The following is a 17,346-nucleotide window of genomic DNA, read 5'->3' as shown; positions in this document are numbered from 1 at the left end:
TATATTATCGTCAACTATAGTAACCATGCTGTCATTACATCCCGGAACTTATTCATCTTATAACTTGGAGTTTGTACACTTTGACCATCATCGTCCATTTTGCCTGTCCCCCCACCCTCGTCCCTGGCCATCACCAGCCAATCTGTTCTTGGTTTCTATGAGTTCATTTTTTTTAGATTCCACATATAAGTGAGAACATACAGTAATTGTGTTTCTCTGTCTGACTTATTTTATGTAGCATAATGCCCTCAAGGTTCATCCAAGTCATTGCAAATGTCAGGATTTCCTTCTTTCTTGTGGCTGAATTCCATTGGGTGTGCATATATATATATACACACACACCACATTTTCTTAATCCATTTACCTGTCAGTGAACACTTAGGTTGCTTCCATATCTTGGCTATTGTAAATAACGCTGCAGTGACCATGGGGAAGCAGATATCTCTTCAAGACAGTGATTTTGTTTCCTTCAGCTATATACCCAGGTGGGATTACTGGATCATATGTTAGTTTTGTTTTTAATTTTTTGAGGAACCTCCATACTGTTTTCCATAGTGGCTGCACCAGTTTACATCCCCACCAACCGCACACAAGAGTTCCCTTTTCTCTACATCCTCGCCAACACTTGTTATCTCTTGTCTTTTTGATAATAGCCAAAGTAATAGGTGTGAGGTGCTATTTCTTGTGGTTTCGATTTGCATTTCCCTAATGATTAGTGACTGGTCTACTGGTTAAGATTCGGTCTCTCACCGCTACAGCCCAGGTCTCTTTCCTGGCCAGGGAACCACACCACCCGTCTGTCAGTTGTCATACTGTGGCAGCTGCTTGTTGCTGTGATGCTGAAAGCTATGCCATATTTCAAATACCAGCAGGGTCACCCATGGTGGAGCTTCCAGACTAAGACAGACTAAGAAGAAGGACCTGGCCACCCACTTCCAAAAACATTAGCCATGAAAACCCCATGAAAAGCAGTAGAATATTGTCTGATAAAGTAATGGAAGATGAGAGGATGGTCCAAAAAAAACCAGGCACGGTTCTGCTCTGCTGTACACAGTGTTGCTAGAAGTCAGAATCGACTAACAACCAAGGTGATTTTAGTGATGTTGAGTACCTTTTCATGTACCTGTTCGCCATTTGAATATCTTCTTTGAAAAATGTTTATTCAGGTCTTTTGCCCATTTATATTACTATTGAGTTGTATGAGTTCCTTATGTATTTTGAATACTAACCCCTTATCAGATCTGTAGTTTGCAGATATTTTCTTCCATTCCATAGGTTGCCTTTTCATTTTGATTATTGTTTCTTTTGCTGTGCATAAGCTTTTTAGTTTGATGTAGTCCCAGTTGTTTTTTTGTTTTTGTTTTGCTTTAGTTGCTTCTGCTTTGGGTGTCATACCCATAAAATCGTTGCCAAGACCAATGTCAAGGAGCTTACCGTCTGTTTCTCTTCTAGAAGTTTTATGGTTTCAGGTCTTACATTTAAGTCTGTAACTCATTTCAGATTAATTTTTGTGAGTGTTCCAGGATAGGTGTCTAGTTTCATTCTCTTGCGTATGAATAATCCAGTTTTCCCACACCGTTTATTGAAGAGACTCTTTTCTCCATTGAGTATTCTTGGCTCCCTTGTCAAACATTAGTTGACTGTATACATATGGGTTTATTTCTGGACTGTCAGTTCTGTTCCATTGATCTATGTGTCTGTTTTTTGCCAGTACCATACAGTTTTGATTATTTTGGCTTTGTGATATAGTTTGAAATCAGGAAGTGTGATGCCTCCAGCTTTGTTCTTCATTCTCAGGGTTGCCTTGGCTATTTGGGCTGTTTTGTGGTTTCATCTGAATTTTAGGATAGTGGGTTTTATTTGTAAAAAAATGCCATTGGAATCTTGATAGGGATTGCAACAAATCTATTGATTACTTTGGATAGTATGACCGTGTTAACAATATTAATTCTTCCAATCCATGAACATAGGTTATCTTTCTATTTACTTGTGTCTTCACTCTCTTTCATCAATATCTTGTAGTTTTTATTGTAGAGATCTTTCACTGCCTTGGTTAAATTTATTCCTAAGTATTTTTTAATGCTATTATAAATGGGATTGTTTTCTTTATTTCTTTTTCAGATAATTCATTGTTACTGTATAGAAACAAAACTGATTTTTGTATGTTAATTCTGTATTCTCTAACTTTACTGAATTCATTTATTCTAACAATTTTTTTGGTGGGGTCTTTTGGATTTTCTATATATAAGATCATGTCATCTGCAAACAGAGATAGTTTCACTTCTTCCTTTCTGATTCAGATGGCTTCTTTCTCCTTTTCTTGCCTGATTGCTCTGGGTAGGACTTCCAATACTATGTTGACTAAGAGTGGTGAGAGTGGGCACCCTGATCTTCTTGTTCCTAATCTTAGAGAAAAAGCTTTTAGCTTTTCACCGTTGAGTATAATGTTAACTGTGGGCTTGTCATATATGGCTTTTATTATGTTGAGGTGCATTCCTTCTGTACCCAATTTGTTGAGAGTTTTTGTCATGAATGGATATTGAATTTTGTCAAATTACTTTTTCTGCATTTATTGAGATGATCGTGTGATTTTTATCTTTCATTCTGTTAATGTGATATATCACATTCATCACCATATGTTAAACCATCCTTGTATCTAAGGGATGAATCTCACTTTATCATGTTGTATGATCCTTTACTGTGCTGTTGAATTCTGTTTGCTAGTATTTTGTTGAGAATTTTTGCATCTTTATTTATCAGGGATATTGACCTGTAGTTTTCTTTTCTTAGAGCGTCCTTATCTGTCTTTGGTATCAAGGTTGTGCTGGTCTGGTAAAATGACTTTGGGAGTATTCCCTCCTCTTCAGTTTTTTAGAAGAATATGGGAAGAATTGGTATTAATTCTTAAAATATTTGGTAGAATTCACCAGTGAAACTATCTGATTTAATCTGCTTACTTGTTGGGCTGTTCAGATTTTCGAATTCTTCATGATTAAGTCTTGATAGGTTGTATGTTTCTAGAAACTTACACATTTCTTCTAGCTTGTCCAATTTGTTAGTGTATACTTCATAGTAGCCTCTTATGATCCCTTATATTTCTGTACTATCAGTCATAATAGCTCTTTTTCACTTATAACAATATTTATTTGGGTCCTCTTTTTTCCTTGGTTAGTCTAGCTAAAAGTTTGTCAATTTTGATTATCTTTTAGGAAACCAGTTCTTGGTTTTATTCATCTTTTCTGTTTTCTTCTCTAATTCATTTATTTCTGCTCTACTCTATTGTTTTTCTGCTGCTAACTTTGGGGTTAGTTTAGTCTTCTTTTTCTAGTTCCTTTAGGTGTAAAGTTAGGTTTTTTGAGAGCTTAAAAAGTATGTGTTTATCGCTGTAAACTTCCCTCTTGGAACTGCTTTTGTGACATTCCCTAAGTTTTGGTGTGTTGTATTTCCATTTTTGTTTGTCTCAATAAATTTTTTTATTTCTCTTTTGATTTCTTCTTTGATCCATTGGTTGTTCAGGAGTGTGTTGTTGAATTTCCATGTATTTGTGAATTTTCCAGCTTTCCTCCTGTTTATTGATTCTAGTTTAATACCATTGTGGTTGGAAGAGATACTTAATTTAATTTCTGTCTTCTTGAATCCTTTGAGACTTGTTTTGTATTCTAACACATGACCTATCCTAGAAAATCTTTCGTGTGCACTTGAGAAGAATGTATATTCTGCTTCTGTTGGACAAAATGTTCTGTATATGTCTGTTAGGTTAATTTGGTCTGTAGTCTTGTCCAAATCCACTGTTTCCTTATTGATGCTCTGTCTGGATGATCTATCCCTTGTTGAGAGTGGGATATTAAAGTCTCCAGTTATTACTGTATTGCTGTTTATTGCCTTTCCTTGTTAGTATTTTCCTTATACATTTAAGTCCTCTGTTGTCAGGTGCATAAATATTTACCAATGCTGTATGTTAATGAATTGACCCCTTTATCATTATATAATGACTATCTTTATCTCTTTTAACCTTTTTTTTTCCTTGAGGGTGTAACAATTTATTGATTGGAAATTTTACTGAGCACTAAGTTTTTTTAATTGAGGTAACATTGGTTTAAAACTTTAAATAAAATTCAGGTAAACTTCTGTATACACTACATCATGTTTACCACCAAAAGTCTAGTTTCCGTCTGTCACTGTACAATTGTACCCCTTTACTCCTTTCACTTCCCCCACCCCATACCTCTTCCCATCTGATAACTGCCAGTCTGTTCTCTATCTATGTGGTTTTTGTGGTTTATCTTCCACATATGAATGAATGAAATACAGTATTTGTCTTTCTCTGTCTGACTTAATTTTGCTTGTCTCCATACCCTCAAGGTCCATCCATGTTGTCACAAAGTGCGTGATTTTGTCTTTTTTTAATGGCTGAGTAGTACTCCATTGTATACATATATATATATATCACATCTTCTTTATCCATTCATCCGTTGATGGACATAGGTTGTTTCCCAGTCTTGGTTATTGTAAATAATGCTGCATTGAACATAGGGGTGCATATATCTTTTCAAATTAGTGTTTTTATGTTCTTTGGATAAATACCCAGAAGTGTAACAGCTGAATCATATGATAGTTCTAGTTTTAATTTTTTGAGGAATCCCCATACTGTTTTCCATAGCGGCTGCTCCAGTTTACATCCCAGAAGCAGTGTACATCAGTTCCGTTTTCTCCACGTCCTCTCCAACAGTTGTTATTTTTTGTCTCTTTAATAACAGCCGTTCTGATGGGCATGAGGTGACATCTCATTGTGGTTTGATTTGCATTTCTCTGATAATTAGTGATGTTGAACATCTTTTCATTTGCCTGTTGGCCATCGTATATCTTCTTTGGAAAATGTTCAGAGCCTCTACCCATTTTTTACTATGGTGGTTTATATTTTTGTTGTTGAGTTGTAAAAGTTTTTTATATATTTTGGATATTAACCGCTTGTTGGATATATGATCTGCAAATATCTTCTCCAAATCAGTAAGTTGTCTTTTCATTTTGTTGTTGGTTTCCTTTGCTGTGTAGAAGCTTTATAGTTTGATGTCATCCCATTTTTTTATTTTGTCTTTTATTTCGCTTGCCTGAAGACACATATCCAAAAAGATATTACTAAGACTGCTGTCAAAGAGCATACTGCCTATGTTTTCTTCTTGGAGTTTTGTAGTTTCAGTCTTACATTCACAACTTGCATCTATTTGGAGATAATTTTTGTTTATGGTTTAAGATTGTGTTCTACTTTCATTCTTTTGCATGTGGCTCATCCAGTTTTCCCAACGCCATTTATCAAAGAGACTTTCCTTTCTCCGTTGTGTGTTCTTGGCTCCTTTGTTGAAAATAAGCTGTCCATAGATGTGTGGGTTTATCTCTGGGCTCTCTATCCTGTTCCATTGATCTATGTTGTCTGGTTTTCCACCAGTACCATGCTGTTTTGGTTGCTATAGCTTTGTAGTATGTTTTGAAGTCAGAGATTGTGATAGCTCCAGCTTTGTTCTTTTTCTCAGAATTACTTTGGTTATTGAGGGTCTTTTGTTGTTTAATATACAGTTTAGAATTCTTTGTTCTATTTCCATGAAAAACATCATTGGGATTTTGATAGGGATTGCATTGAATTTGTAGATCACTTTAGGTAATATGGACATTTTAACTATGTTAATTCTTCCAGTGCATAAGTATGGAATATCTTTCCATTTCTTTGTGTCTTCTTTGATTTCTTTTAACACTGTCTTATAGTTATCAGTATACAGGTCTTTCAGCTCCTCAGTTAAATTTTTTCCTAGATACTTTATTCATTTTACTATGATTTTAAATGAGATTGTATTCTTGATTTCTCTTTCTTCTAGTTCCTTGTTAGTGTATAGAAATGGGACTGATTTTTGTATGTTGATTTTGTACCCTGCAACTTTACTGTATTCATTATTATTTCTAATAGTTTTTTGGTGGATTCTTTATGGTTTTCTCTATATAAAGTCATGTCGTCTGCTAATAGTGACAGTTTTACTTCTTCCTTTCCAATTTGATACCTTTTATTTCTTTTTCTTGCCTAATTGCTCTGGATAGAACTTCCAATACTATATTGAATCAAAATGGGGAGAGTGGGCATCCTTGTTTTGTTCTTGTTCTTAGAGTGATAGCTTTCAGTTTTATACTGTTGAGTATGATGTTAGCTGTGGGTTTGTTGGAGATGGCCTTTATTACGTACCCGTTTATTCTCTACCTATTTTATTGAGAGTTTTCATCATAATTGGATGTTGAATCTTGTCCAATGCTTTTTTTGCATCTATTGAGATTATCATATGTTTTTTATTCTTCATTTTGTTAATGTGGTGTATCATTGATTGATTGATTTGTGGATGTTGAACATCCTTGCATCTCTGGAATAAATCCCACTTCATCATAATGATCCTTTTAATGTATTATTGTGGGGCTGGCCCTGTGGCCGAGTAGTTAAGTTCGCACACTCTGCTTCGGCAGCCCAGGGTTTCACCCGTTCAAGTCCTGGGCATGGACATGGTACCGCTCATCAGGCCATGCTGAGGTGGCGTTGCATGTACCGCAACTAGAAGGACTCACAACTAAAATATACACAGCTATGTACCGGGGGGCTTTGGGGAGAAAAAGTAAAAATAAAATCTTTAATGTATTACTGTGTTGGATTTGCTAATATTTTGTTGAGGATTTTTGCATCTATGTTCTTCAGTGATATTGGCCTGTAATTTTCTTTTTTTATGCTGTCCTTCTGGTTTTGGTGTCAGGGTAATGTTGGCCTCATAAATGAGTTAGGAAGCATCCTCTCCTCTTCAATTTTTTGAAAAAGTTTGAGAAGGATAGGTATTATATTTTCTTTGAATGTTTGATAGAATTCACCAGAGAGGCCATCTGGTCCTGAACTTTTGTTTTTTGGAAGATTTTTTTGTTACTTTTTCAGTCCTCTTACTAGTGATTGGTCCATTCAGATTCTCTATTTCTTCTTGATTCAGTTTTGGAAGGTTGTGTGATTCTAAGAATTTATCTGTTTCTTCTGGGTTATTCAATTTGTTCATGTATAGCTTCTCATAGTATTCTATTATAATCTTTTATACTTCTGTGGTATCTGTTGTAATTTCTCCTCTTTAGTTTCTGATTTTATTTATTTGAGCCTTCTCTGTTTTTTTCTTAGTGACTCTAACTAAAGGTTTGTCAATTTTTATCTTTTCAAAGAAACAGCTTTTAGTTTCATTGCTCTTTTCTATTATCTTTTTGGTCTCTGTTTCTTTCATTTCCACTCTGATTTTTTAATTTCCTTCCTGCTACTCACTTTGGGCTTCATTTGTTCTTCTTTTTCTAGTTTCTTTAGGTGTAATGTTAGATTATTTGAGATTTTTGTTGTTTCCTGACGTAGGCCTGTATTGCTAACCTTCCCTCTTAGTACCACTTTTGCTGCATTCTATAGATGTCGATATGTCATGTCTTCACCTTTGTCTCCACCAATTTTTGATTTCTTCTTTTATTTCTTCATTGATTCAGTAGTTGGTTCATTAGCATGTTGTTTAGTGTTCACATATTTGTGACTTTTCAGCTTTCTTCTTGTAAGTTGATTTCTAGTTTCATACCATTGTGGTCAGAAAAAATACTTGATATAATTTCAGTCTTCTTAAATTTATTGAGACTTGTTTTGTTTTCCAACGTGTGGTCTATTTTTGAGAATATTCTATCTGCACTTGAGAAGAATGTGTATTCTGATGCTTTTGTGTGGAATGTTCTGTATATGTCTGTTAAGTCTTTTGACTGTTTTTTTACTCAAAGTCTATTTTGTCTGATATAAGTATAGCTACCCTTGCTTTCTTTTGTTTACCATTTGCTTGAAATATCTTTGTGCATTTCTTCATTCTCATTTTCTCTGTGTCTTTAAAACTAAAGTGTGTCTCTTGTAGGCAGCAAGATCATTTAGACCTTAATTTTTATTCATTCAGCCATTCTGTTGTCTTTTGATTGGAGAATTTAATCTACTTACATTTAAAGTAATTATGGGTAGGTAAGGACTTATTAATGCCATTTTGTTAATTGTTTTCTGACTGTTTTGTACATCCTTTATTCCTTGCTTCCTCTCTTGCTGTCGTCATTTGTGATTTGATGGGCTTTTTTTAGGAGTATGCTTTGACTCCTTCATCATAATCTTTTGTGTATCTACTGTAGGTTTTACTTTTGTGGTTACCATGAAGCTTACATAAAATATATTTATAACATCCTATTTTAAGCTCATAACAACTTAACTTTGATAGCATGCAGAAACTTTATGGTTTTACTTTTTTCTCTTGCACGTTTTAGGTTATTGATGTTACAGTTTACATTTTTTTATATTATGTATCTAGTAACAAATTATAGTTATGGTTTTTTTTTAAATGTTTACTTTTTAACTTTTAAATTAGAGTTTTAAGTGAATTGTGCACCACTGTTAGAGTGGGCTTTGTTTTTCCTTAATGCAAATAATCTACTTAATCTTTTCGAAGAAACAGTTTCTCATTTATTTTATGCTGTTATGTTGTGTTTTCTAACTCATTAATTTTTTTTATTATTTCTTTCTTGTTTATCATCTTTATATTATTCTTTGTCTTCTAGAATTGAATGTTACCTGTCTTAGTCTTATTGTTTATTATTTTACAATGAAATAGTCTTAGACTATAAAATTTTTCCAAGTAAAGCTCCTGTCTATCCTCTTAGTCTCAGCTTAAACATCACTTTTTCTGAAAAGGCTTTCCCTAAACTACCTCTAACCCTTTACCTTCCCCCCCAATCTATGTTTCAGTCTCCTTTTATATGCTCTCTCAGACTCCTCTAACACTTTCCTCTCATAGCATTTGTCACACTTCATTATTATTATTTCTTAGATATTCTTCTTACTTCTTTCCAAGATGATTATAACAATTCTCTGAGTACTCTGTAAGTTCTCATATTGTAACTCTTCCCCATAATAATTTATCTTTGGTACTAAATGGTCAAGTCCTTGAGGGCAGGGCTCATATCTCTTTTGCTGTCTTGCTCACCATGTGTTCTCAGACCTCTGCTACTCTACTGAAACTACCCTTCTGAAGGATAGTCTAAAGTTTTCTCAATTTTCACCAGCCTCTTTAATTTATCTAATTAGTTAAATTTAATTAATAAGCATATTTTAATTACAGCAGTTTTAGGTTTACAAAATAATTAATTGCAAAGTACAGAGAGTTCTCACATATCCCCTTTCCCCCTACACATAGTTTCTTTTATTATTTATATCTTGTATCAGTGTAGTACATTTGTTAAAATTGATGAAGTAATATTGATGTATTATTAACTGATGTCCATAGTTTTCATCAGAGTTTACTCTGTGTGTTCTGTGTTGTATGACTTTTGACAAATGTGTAATGACATGTATCCACCATTACAACATCGTACAGAATATTTCACTGCCCTAAAAATCCCCTATTATACCCCCTAAAAATTTAATACTTTCTCTATTCTCTCTTTAAAATGTTCTTCTCCTCTTGCTTCTGTAACACTAAAATTACTTTGTTCAACTCCTAATTCTGTAATTATTCCAAGTTTGTCCTCACTGGCTTATCTGCCTCCTAGCCCCCAACATAGCTAGCCCTCTCATTGGGATATCTCTCATATCTTCTCAACTCTATTCTTTTCTGTCCATGTACTCCTATCTCTTAATTCTCATGACTCCTCTCTCTCAAAGTCATGACTTTGTAGCTGCCTATTACACATTTTTATCTGCCTCCTTACTACCATTTCTAGGTCACCATTTCTTTCTCAAATCAGATTCTCCTGCTTTTCCCAATGTTTAGAATTACCATTTCACAGTTACCCAGACTTGACCATTTCCTTTCCCTTGCCCTTAGATTTTCATAATCATTATGTCAGTTCTTTCTTTTTACTGTCTCTCACCTCTGTCTCTTCTTTGCTCTTCCTGCTGCCTACCCCTTGATTCATGTTCTTAGTACTTCTTGCTAAGAGAGTTATATCAACTCCCTAAGTACAGGCATACTTTGGAGATATTGCATATTCAGTTCTAGACCACTGCAATAAAGCAAATAGTGCACTAAATCTAGTCACACAAATTTTTTGGTTTCCCGGTGCACATAAATGTTTACACTATACTATAGTCTATTAAGTGACAATAGCATCATATCTAAAAAAATAATGTACCTGTCTTAATTTAAAAATACTTTATTGCTCAAAGATGCTAACTATCATCTGAGCCTTTAGTGAGTCATAATCTATTTGCTGGCAGAAGATCTTGCCTCCATGTTGATGGCTGCTGACTGATCAGAGTGGTGGATGCTGAAGGTTGGGGTGGCTGTGGCAGTTTCTTAAGACAAGACAACAAAGTTTGCCTCATCAATTGACTCTTCCTTTCATAAATGACTGATTTCTATATAGCATTCAGTGCTATTTGGTAGCACTTTACCCATAGTAGAACTTCTTTCATAATTAAATTCAATCCTCTCAAACACTGCCACTGCTTTATTAACTAATTATTAACTAAATATTGACTAAATTATAACTAAATTAACTAAATAATAACTAATATTAACTAAATATTAACTAAAGGATTCTAAGTCCTTTGTTGTCATTTCAACAATCTTCGTAGCATTTTCACACGGAGTAGATTCCATCTTAAGAAACCACTTTTTATGCTCATTCATGAGAAGCAACTCCTTATCCATTAAAGTTTTATCGTGAGATGGCAGCAGTTCAGTCACATCTTCAGGCTCCACCTCTGATTCTGGTTCTCTTGTTGTTTCCATCACATCTGCAGTTACATTCTCCACTGAAGTTTTGAACCCCTCGAAGTCATCCTTGAGGGTGGGAATCAACTCTTTTCCAGACTCCTGTTAATGTTGACATTTTGACTTCTTCCCATGAATCACGAATATTCTTAATGGTATCTAGAATGGTGAATGCTTTCCAGAAATTTTTCAGTTTTTTTGCCCAGATCCATCAGAGGAATCACTCATTATCTATAGCAACAGTAGTCTTATGAAATGTATAAGACTTGAAAGTCTAAATTACTCCTTAATCCGTGGGCTGCAGAATGAATATGGTGTCAGCAGGCATGAAAACAACATTAATCTCATTGTATATCTCTATCAGAGCTCTTGGGTGACCAGGTGCAATGTCAATGAGCAGTAATATTTTGAAAGGAATCTTTTTTTCTGAGCAGTAGGTCTCAATAGTGGGCTTAAAATAGTCATAAACCATATTGTAAACAGATGTGCTGTCATCCAGGCTTTGTTGTTCTGTTTATAGCACATAGGCAGAGAAGATTTAGCATAATTTGTAAGGGCCCTAGGATTTTTGGAATTTCACCTGAGCATTGGTTTCCCCAGTGCTGCATTAGCCCCTAACAAGAAGCTTTCAAGCCAGGTATTGACTTCTCCTCTTTAGCTCTGAAAGTCCTAGATGGCATCTTCTTCCAGTAGAAGGCTGTTTCATCTACATGGAAAATCTGTTGTTTAGTGTAGCTGCCTACATGAATTATCTTAGCTAGATCTTCTGGATAACTTGCTGCAGCTTCTACATCAGTGCTTGCTGCTTCATCTTGTACTTTTATGTTATGGAGGTGACTTCTTTCCTTAAACTCTATGAATCAACTTCTATTAGCTTTGGACTTCTCTTCTTCAGCTCCTTCATATCTCTCAGCCTTAATAGAATTGAAGAGAGTTAGGGCCTTGCTCTGGATTAGGCTTAATGGAATGTTGTGGCTGTTTGATCTTCTATCCAAACCACTATGATTTTCTCATATCAGCCATAAGGGTGTCTCGCTTTCTTATTATTCATGTGTTCACTGGAGTAGCACTTTTAATAGCCTTCAAAAACTTTTCCTTTGCATTCACAACTTGGCTAACTATTTGGCCCAAGAGGCCTAGCTTTCGGGCTGTCTTTCCTTTTGACGGTCCTTCCTCACTAAGCTGAATCATTTCTAGCTTTTAATTTAAAGTGAGAGACATGTGATTCTTCCTTCCACTTGAACACTTCAAGGCCAATGTAGGGTTATTAATTGGCCTAATTTCAACATTGTTGTATCTTGGGGAATAGGGAGGCCTAAGGAGAGGGAGAGAGATGGGAATGGCTGCTCGGTGGAGCAGTCAAAACACACACATTTATCGATTAGGTTCACCATCTTACGTGGGTTCAGTTCTTGGCACCCCAAAACAATTACAATAGTAACGTCAAAGATCAGTGATCATAGACCACCGTAACAGATATAATAATAATGAAAAAGTTTGAAATATTGAGAGAATCACCAAAATATGACACAGAGACATGAAGTGAGCAAATGCTACTAGAAAAATGGCGCCAACAAACTTGCTTAATACAGGGTTGCCACAAACCTTCAATTTGTAAAAAACTCATTATCTGCAAAGTGCAGTAAAGCAAGGTGCAGTAAAACGAGGTATGCCTGTAGTCTGTAGGCTCTCATCTCCTTATGCTTCTCCATCTAGACAGTCCTCACCACCAGAATAATTTTTCTAAAGTAAAATTTTTATTGTATTCCTTAGTGACTTCCCAGTGCCTAATCAGACTTTTTAGTCTAGAACTCAGGCCATATCCGTGAGTCTTGGCTATTCATGGTTCCTTTACATTACCTTATCCTTTCCTCTTGTTCAGCCTGCCAAACTACTTCCATTCTCATTTATACCTTGAGACTTGCTTGAGACAGCATAGATTTTTTTCTTTTATGCTCTACACCAAATAAATGCGTGACATTTATTTGTTTGCTTTTTTTAAAAGAATTAAATAAAGGAAACAGCATAGTTTCCTTTCTTTTTCCAATACTATGGATTCAAATAAAAATTCATTCTAACTACATGACAGTAAGGCAAAGTTTGAGCTTCTTAAGCCAAGAAACCTGGAAACAAACCTGATTACTTCTCTGGAGGACTCTGAAGGAAAAAAAATGAACAGGTACTTTGTTTATAGTCTTGTCTCCGTAGACCATTTATAGATCCTTTATTTTCTTTGGCTAGATTAACTAATTCCTATTCCTCATGGTTGAACGGCCAGAGGTTTTATTTTCAAATCTCAAAATGATTTGTTTTCTTATTTCTATTGCAGTGTATATACAGGGATTCAGAAGTGCTTACATTGTAGCTTATAACTAGGTGCTTATAACTTAGATTTTACTTTGAATTTTCCAACAGTAAACTCGTAATATTTTGCCAGTACTGCGCATATTCTTATGGAATATTTGTGGTTGCAAGTTCACTAATTTCTTTTTTTTCTGATACTTTTGCCTCATTATTCACTATCAAAAGATTAAAATTTGGGGCCAGCTCGGTGGTGTAGCAGTTAAGTTCACGCGCTCCACTTCAGTAGCCTGGGGTTCACCAGTTCAGATCCCAGGTGTGGACCTATGCATCACGTGTCAAGCCATGCTGTGGCAGGCGTCCCACATATAAAGTAGAGGATGATAGGCATGGATGTTAGCTCAGGGCCAGTCTTCCAAAAAAAAGAGATTAAAATTTGACATAAAAGAGCAACTGAACTCTGCTTTCACAAATTCTAGGAAGGGCACAGATAATATAAAGGTGATTTCTTTTTTACTTTTGCATTTTAAAGATTTGTGTTCTATTTTTTCCTATATGACACATATATTTCTCTCCACTTTTAGATTTATATAGTATTAGGTGAACATTTCCATCCATCTCTTCCCAATTTCATAAATTGTGATTTATGAGTTCTAATTGATAGCCTTTTATCTAGAAAGATGAGAACACTGAGAAGTTCCTTTTCTGCCAGGATCAGAATTTACACATAGTAGATCATGCTTCCAAGTTAAATTCTTAACAACTTTATTGAGCTGTAGTTCATATACTGTACAGTTCACTCATTTAAAGTGTACATGTGTTTAGTATATTCACAGGGTTATGCAACTATCATGACAATCTAATTTTAGAATATTTTAGTCCCTTCAAAAAGAAACCCCATTACCAGCCAACTCCGCATTACCCCCAAACACCATCCCCTACTCCCCGGCTCTAGACAAAACTAATCTACAGGCATATCTCAGAGATATCATGCATTCGGTTCCAGACCACTGCAATGAAGTGAATGTTGCAAAAAAGGAAGTCGTATAAATTTTTTGGTTTCCCAGTGCTTATGAAAGTTATGTTTACATTATACTGTAGTCTGTGAAGTGTGCAATAGCATTATGTCTAAAGAAAATGTGCATACCTTAATTTAAAAATACTTTATTGCTAAAAAAAATGCTGACTATATTCTGAGCTTTCAGCAAGTCGTAATGTTTTTTGCTGGTAGAGGGTCTTGTAAAAACTGCAATATCTGTGAAAGGCAGTAATACAAGGTATGCCTGTACTTTCCGTTTCTATAGATTTGCCTATTCTGGACATTTCATATAAAAAGAATCAAACAGTATGTGGTTTTTGTGACAGGCTTCTTGGCACAGTGTTTCTAAAATTCATCTCTATTGCAGCATGTGTCAGTACTTCATTTCTTTTTATTGCTGGATAATATTCCCTTGTATGAATATCTTACATTTTGTTTATCCATTCATCAGTTGATGGACATTTGGGTTGGTTTCACTTTTTCACTATTATGAATAATGCTGCTATGAACATTCATGTATAGTTTTTTACATGGATGTTGTATAGTTTCATAAACTTTTTTATAAGACTTTTATAGTTTTAGACCTTATATTTAGATCTATGATCCATTTTGATTTAATTTTTGTGTATGGTGTAAGATAACAACCCAACTTCATTCTTCTGCATGTAGATATCCAGTTGCCCCAGCACCATTTGTTGAAAAGACTATTCTTTTCCCCATTGAATTGTCCTGATACCATTGTCAAAAAGCAATTGATGGTAGATATAAGAGCTGATTTCTAGACTCAAGATTCTGTTTCATATAGATCTGTATGTCTATTTTTATGGCAGTTCTGCAGTACATTGATTGCTATGGCTTTGTAACAAGTTTTAAAATTGGAAATTATGAGTCCTCCAACTTTATTCTTCTTTTTCAAGATTGTTTTGGCTATCCTGGACCTTTTGCATTTTCCTGTAAATTTTAGGATCAGTTTGTTAATTTCTGTAAAAGAGACAGCTGGGATTTTTATAGGGTTTGCATTAACTTTGTAGATCAATTTGGCAGGTATTATTATCTTAACAATGTTAAGTATTTCAGTCCATGAATGTGTGATTTATTTTTAAGATCTTTAATTGCTTTGGACAGTGTTTTATAGTTTTCAGAGTATAAGTTTTGTACCTTTGTTATATATGTATATACCTAAGTATTTTATCATTTTTGATGCTATTATAAAAGGAAACGTTTTCTTAATTTTCATTGATAGTGTATAGAAATCCAATTGATTTTTTTTTCCTGAGGAAGATTCACCCTGAGCTAACAACCATTGCCAATCTTCCTCTTTTTTTTTTTTTTCTTGAGGAAGATTAGCCCTGAGCTAACACCTGTACCAGTCTTCCTCTATTTTGGATGTGGGTCACCACCACAGCATGGCTGACAAATGTTGTAGGTCTGCGCCTGGGATCTGAACTGGCAAACCTGGGCCACCAAAGCAGAGCATGCTGAACTTAACCACTATGCCATGGGGCCAGCCCCAAAATACAATTGATTTTTGTTTGTTGATACTGTATCCTGAACCCTTGCTGAACTCATTTATTAGCTCTGATAGCTTTTTAGTAGATTCCTTAGGATTTTCTATATACAAAATCATCTTATCTGCAAGTAGTAGTTTTACTTTTTCCTTTAAAATCACATTACTAGTTCAGTCTCTTTGCTTGTTATTGATCTATTCAGTTATTCTTTTTCCTCTTGAGTTGGTTTTAGTAATTTGTGTCTTTCTAGAAATTTTTCCATTTAATTGAATTTATCTAACTCGTTGGCATACGATTGTTCATAGTATTCCCTTATAATCCTTTTTATTTCTGTAAGGTATATAGTGATGCTTCTTTTTTCATTCCTGATTTTAGTAATTTGAGTCTTCTCTTTTTTTCCTTGCTCAGTCTAGCTATAGGTTGTTAATTTTGTTTATCATCTCAAAGAACCAATTTTAGGGTTCACTGATTTGTCTCTGTTGTTTTTCTATTCTCTCCATTTCATTTATTTCCACTCTAGTGTTTATCATTTCCTTCTTTCTGCTTGCTTTGAGGTCAGTTGCTCTTCTTTTTATAGTTTTTTAAGGTGGAAGCTTTGGTTATTGATGTGAGATTTTTTCCTCTTTTTTAATATAGGCATTTACATCCATAAATTTCCCATTGAGCACTGCTTTACCTGCATGCCATCAGTTTTGGTATGTTATATTTTCATTTTCCTTCATCTCTTAAGTATTTTCTAATTTCCCTTGAGATTTATTCTTTGACCCATCAGTTATTTAGTAGCACATTGTTTCATTTGCGCATAAATGTACATTTCCCATATTTTCTACTTTTTTTTATTTCTAATTCTGTTGTGGTTAGAAAATATACTTTGCGTGATTCCAGTTCTTTCAAATTTATTGAGGGTTGTTTTATGACCTATCTTATGGTTTCTCCTGAACAATGTTCCACGTGTGCTTGAGAAGAATGTGTTTTCTGCTACTGTTGGGTAGAGTGTTCTATAGATGTCTGTTAGGTCTAGTTGGTTTATACTGTTATTCAAGTCTGCTGTTATCTTTGTTGATGATCTCTCAGTTGTTCTGTCCGTTATTGAAAGTGTGGTATTGAAGTCACCAGCTATGAGTTTAGAAATGTCTGTTTCTGCCTTCACTTCTGTCTGGTTTTGCTTCATGTATTTTGAAGTTCTGTTGTTGGTCACATACATGTTTTTAATTTTTATATCTTGTTAGGTTGACTTTTTAACATGAAATGTCTCTTTATTTCCACTAACATTTTTTATTTTGAAGTCTGATAGTATATAGTCACTCCAGCTTTCTTGGTGACTGTTTGCATGGTATTTCTTCCCATTTCATTTATTTTCAACTTTGTGTCTTTGAATCAAAAGTGTATTTGGTGATTGTTGTTGTTTGCTTGGTCATTTGTTTATTTTCTAGTGACTTAGCTGAATTAAGCCTGAAAAGTCTTACTTTCCCACAGTGTGCAGCTTCTCATCTCCCTGCTGAAATGTTTTTTAATGTTTTTTATCTTTTAGCCTGGCTACCAAGGGGTCTCCCCTGGGTTGACATAGTCTATGTATTTATTGATGAAAGTTTGTGCTTTAGCCCACTTCACCATTAGATTTTTATTGTTTACTGTGGATATGTGTGTGACTTGGAGGCTGCTGTCACATTCAGAGTGTTGATGTTGTTTTCCTCTTGTTCACCCAGAGATTAGTAGCTTG

At 34.8% G+C, this 17,346-nt stretch overlaps 1 protein-coding gene across 15 annotated transcripts in view; it reads left to right on the top strand.

Annotated features, from left to right (window-relative positions):
- RALGAPA1 (Ral GTPase activating protein catalytic subunit alpha 1) overlaps nt 1-17,346 on the top strand; it is a 225,642-nt gene that overhangs the window by 148,939 nt on the left and 59,357 nt on the right. The window contains exon 36 of one of the 15 annotated variants that reach the window (XR_011428633.1): nt 16,263-16,321. The exons of the other annotated variants lie outside the window; for them this stretch is intronic. The gene's annotated coding sequence lies outside the window, so the exon portion shown is untranslated. The remainder of the gene's footprint in view (nt 1-16,262; nt 16,322-17,346) is intronic. 15 annotated transcript variants of the gene reach the window in all.

This window comes from Equus caballus, chromosome 1 (genome assembly GCF_041296265.1).
Source record: "Equus caballus isolate H_3958 breed thoroughbred chromosome 1, TB-T2T, whole genome shotgun sequence".
Classification (NCBI taxonomy): Eukaryota; Metazoa; Chordata; class Mammalia; order Perissodactyla; family Equidae; genus Equus; species Equus caballus.
This window is presented reverse-complemented; position numbering and strand designations above follow the sequence as displayed.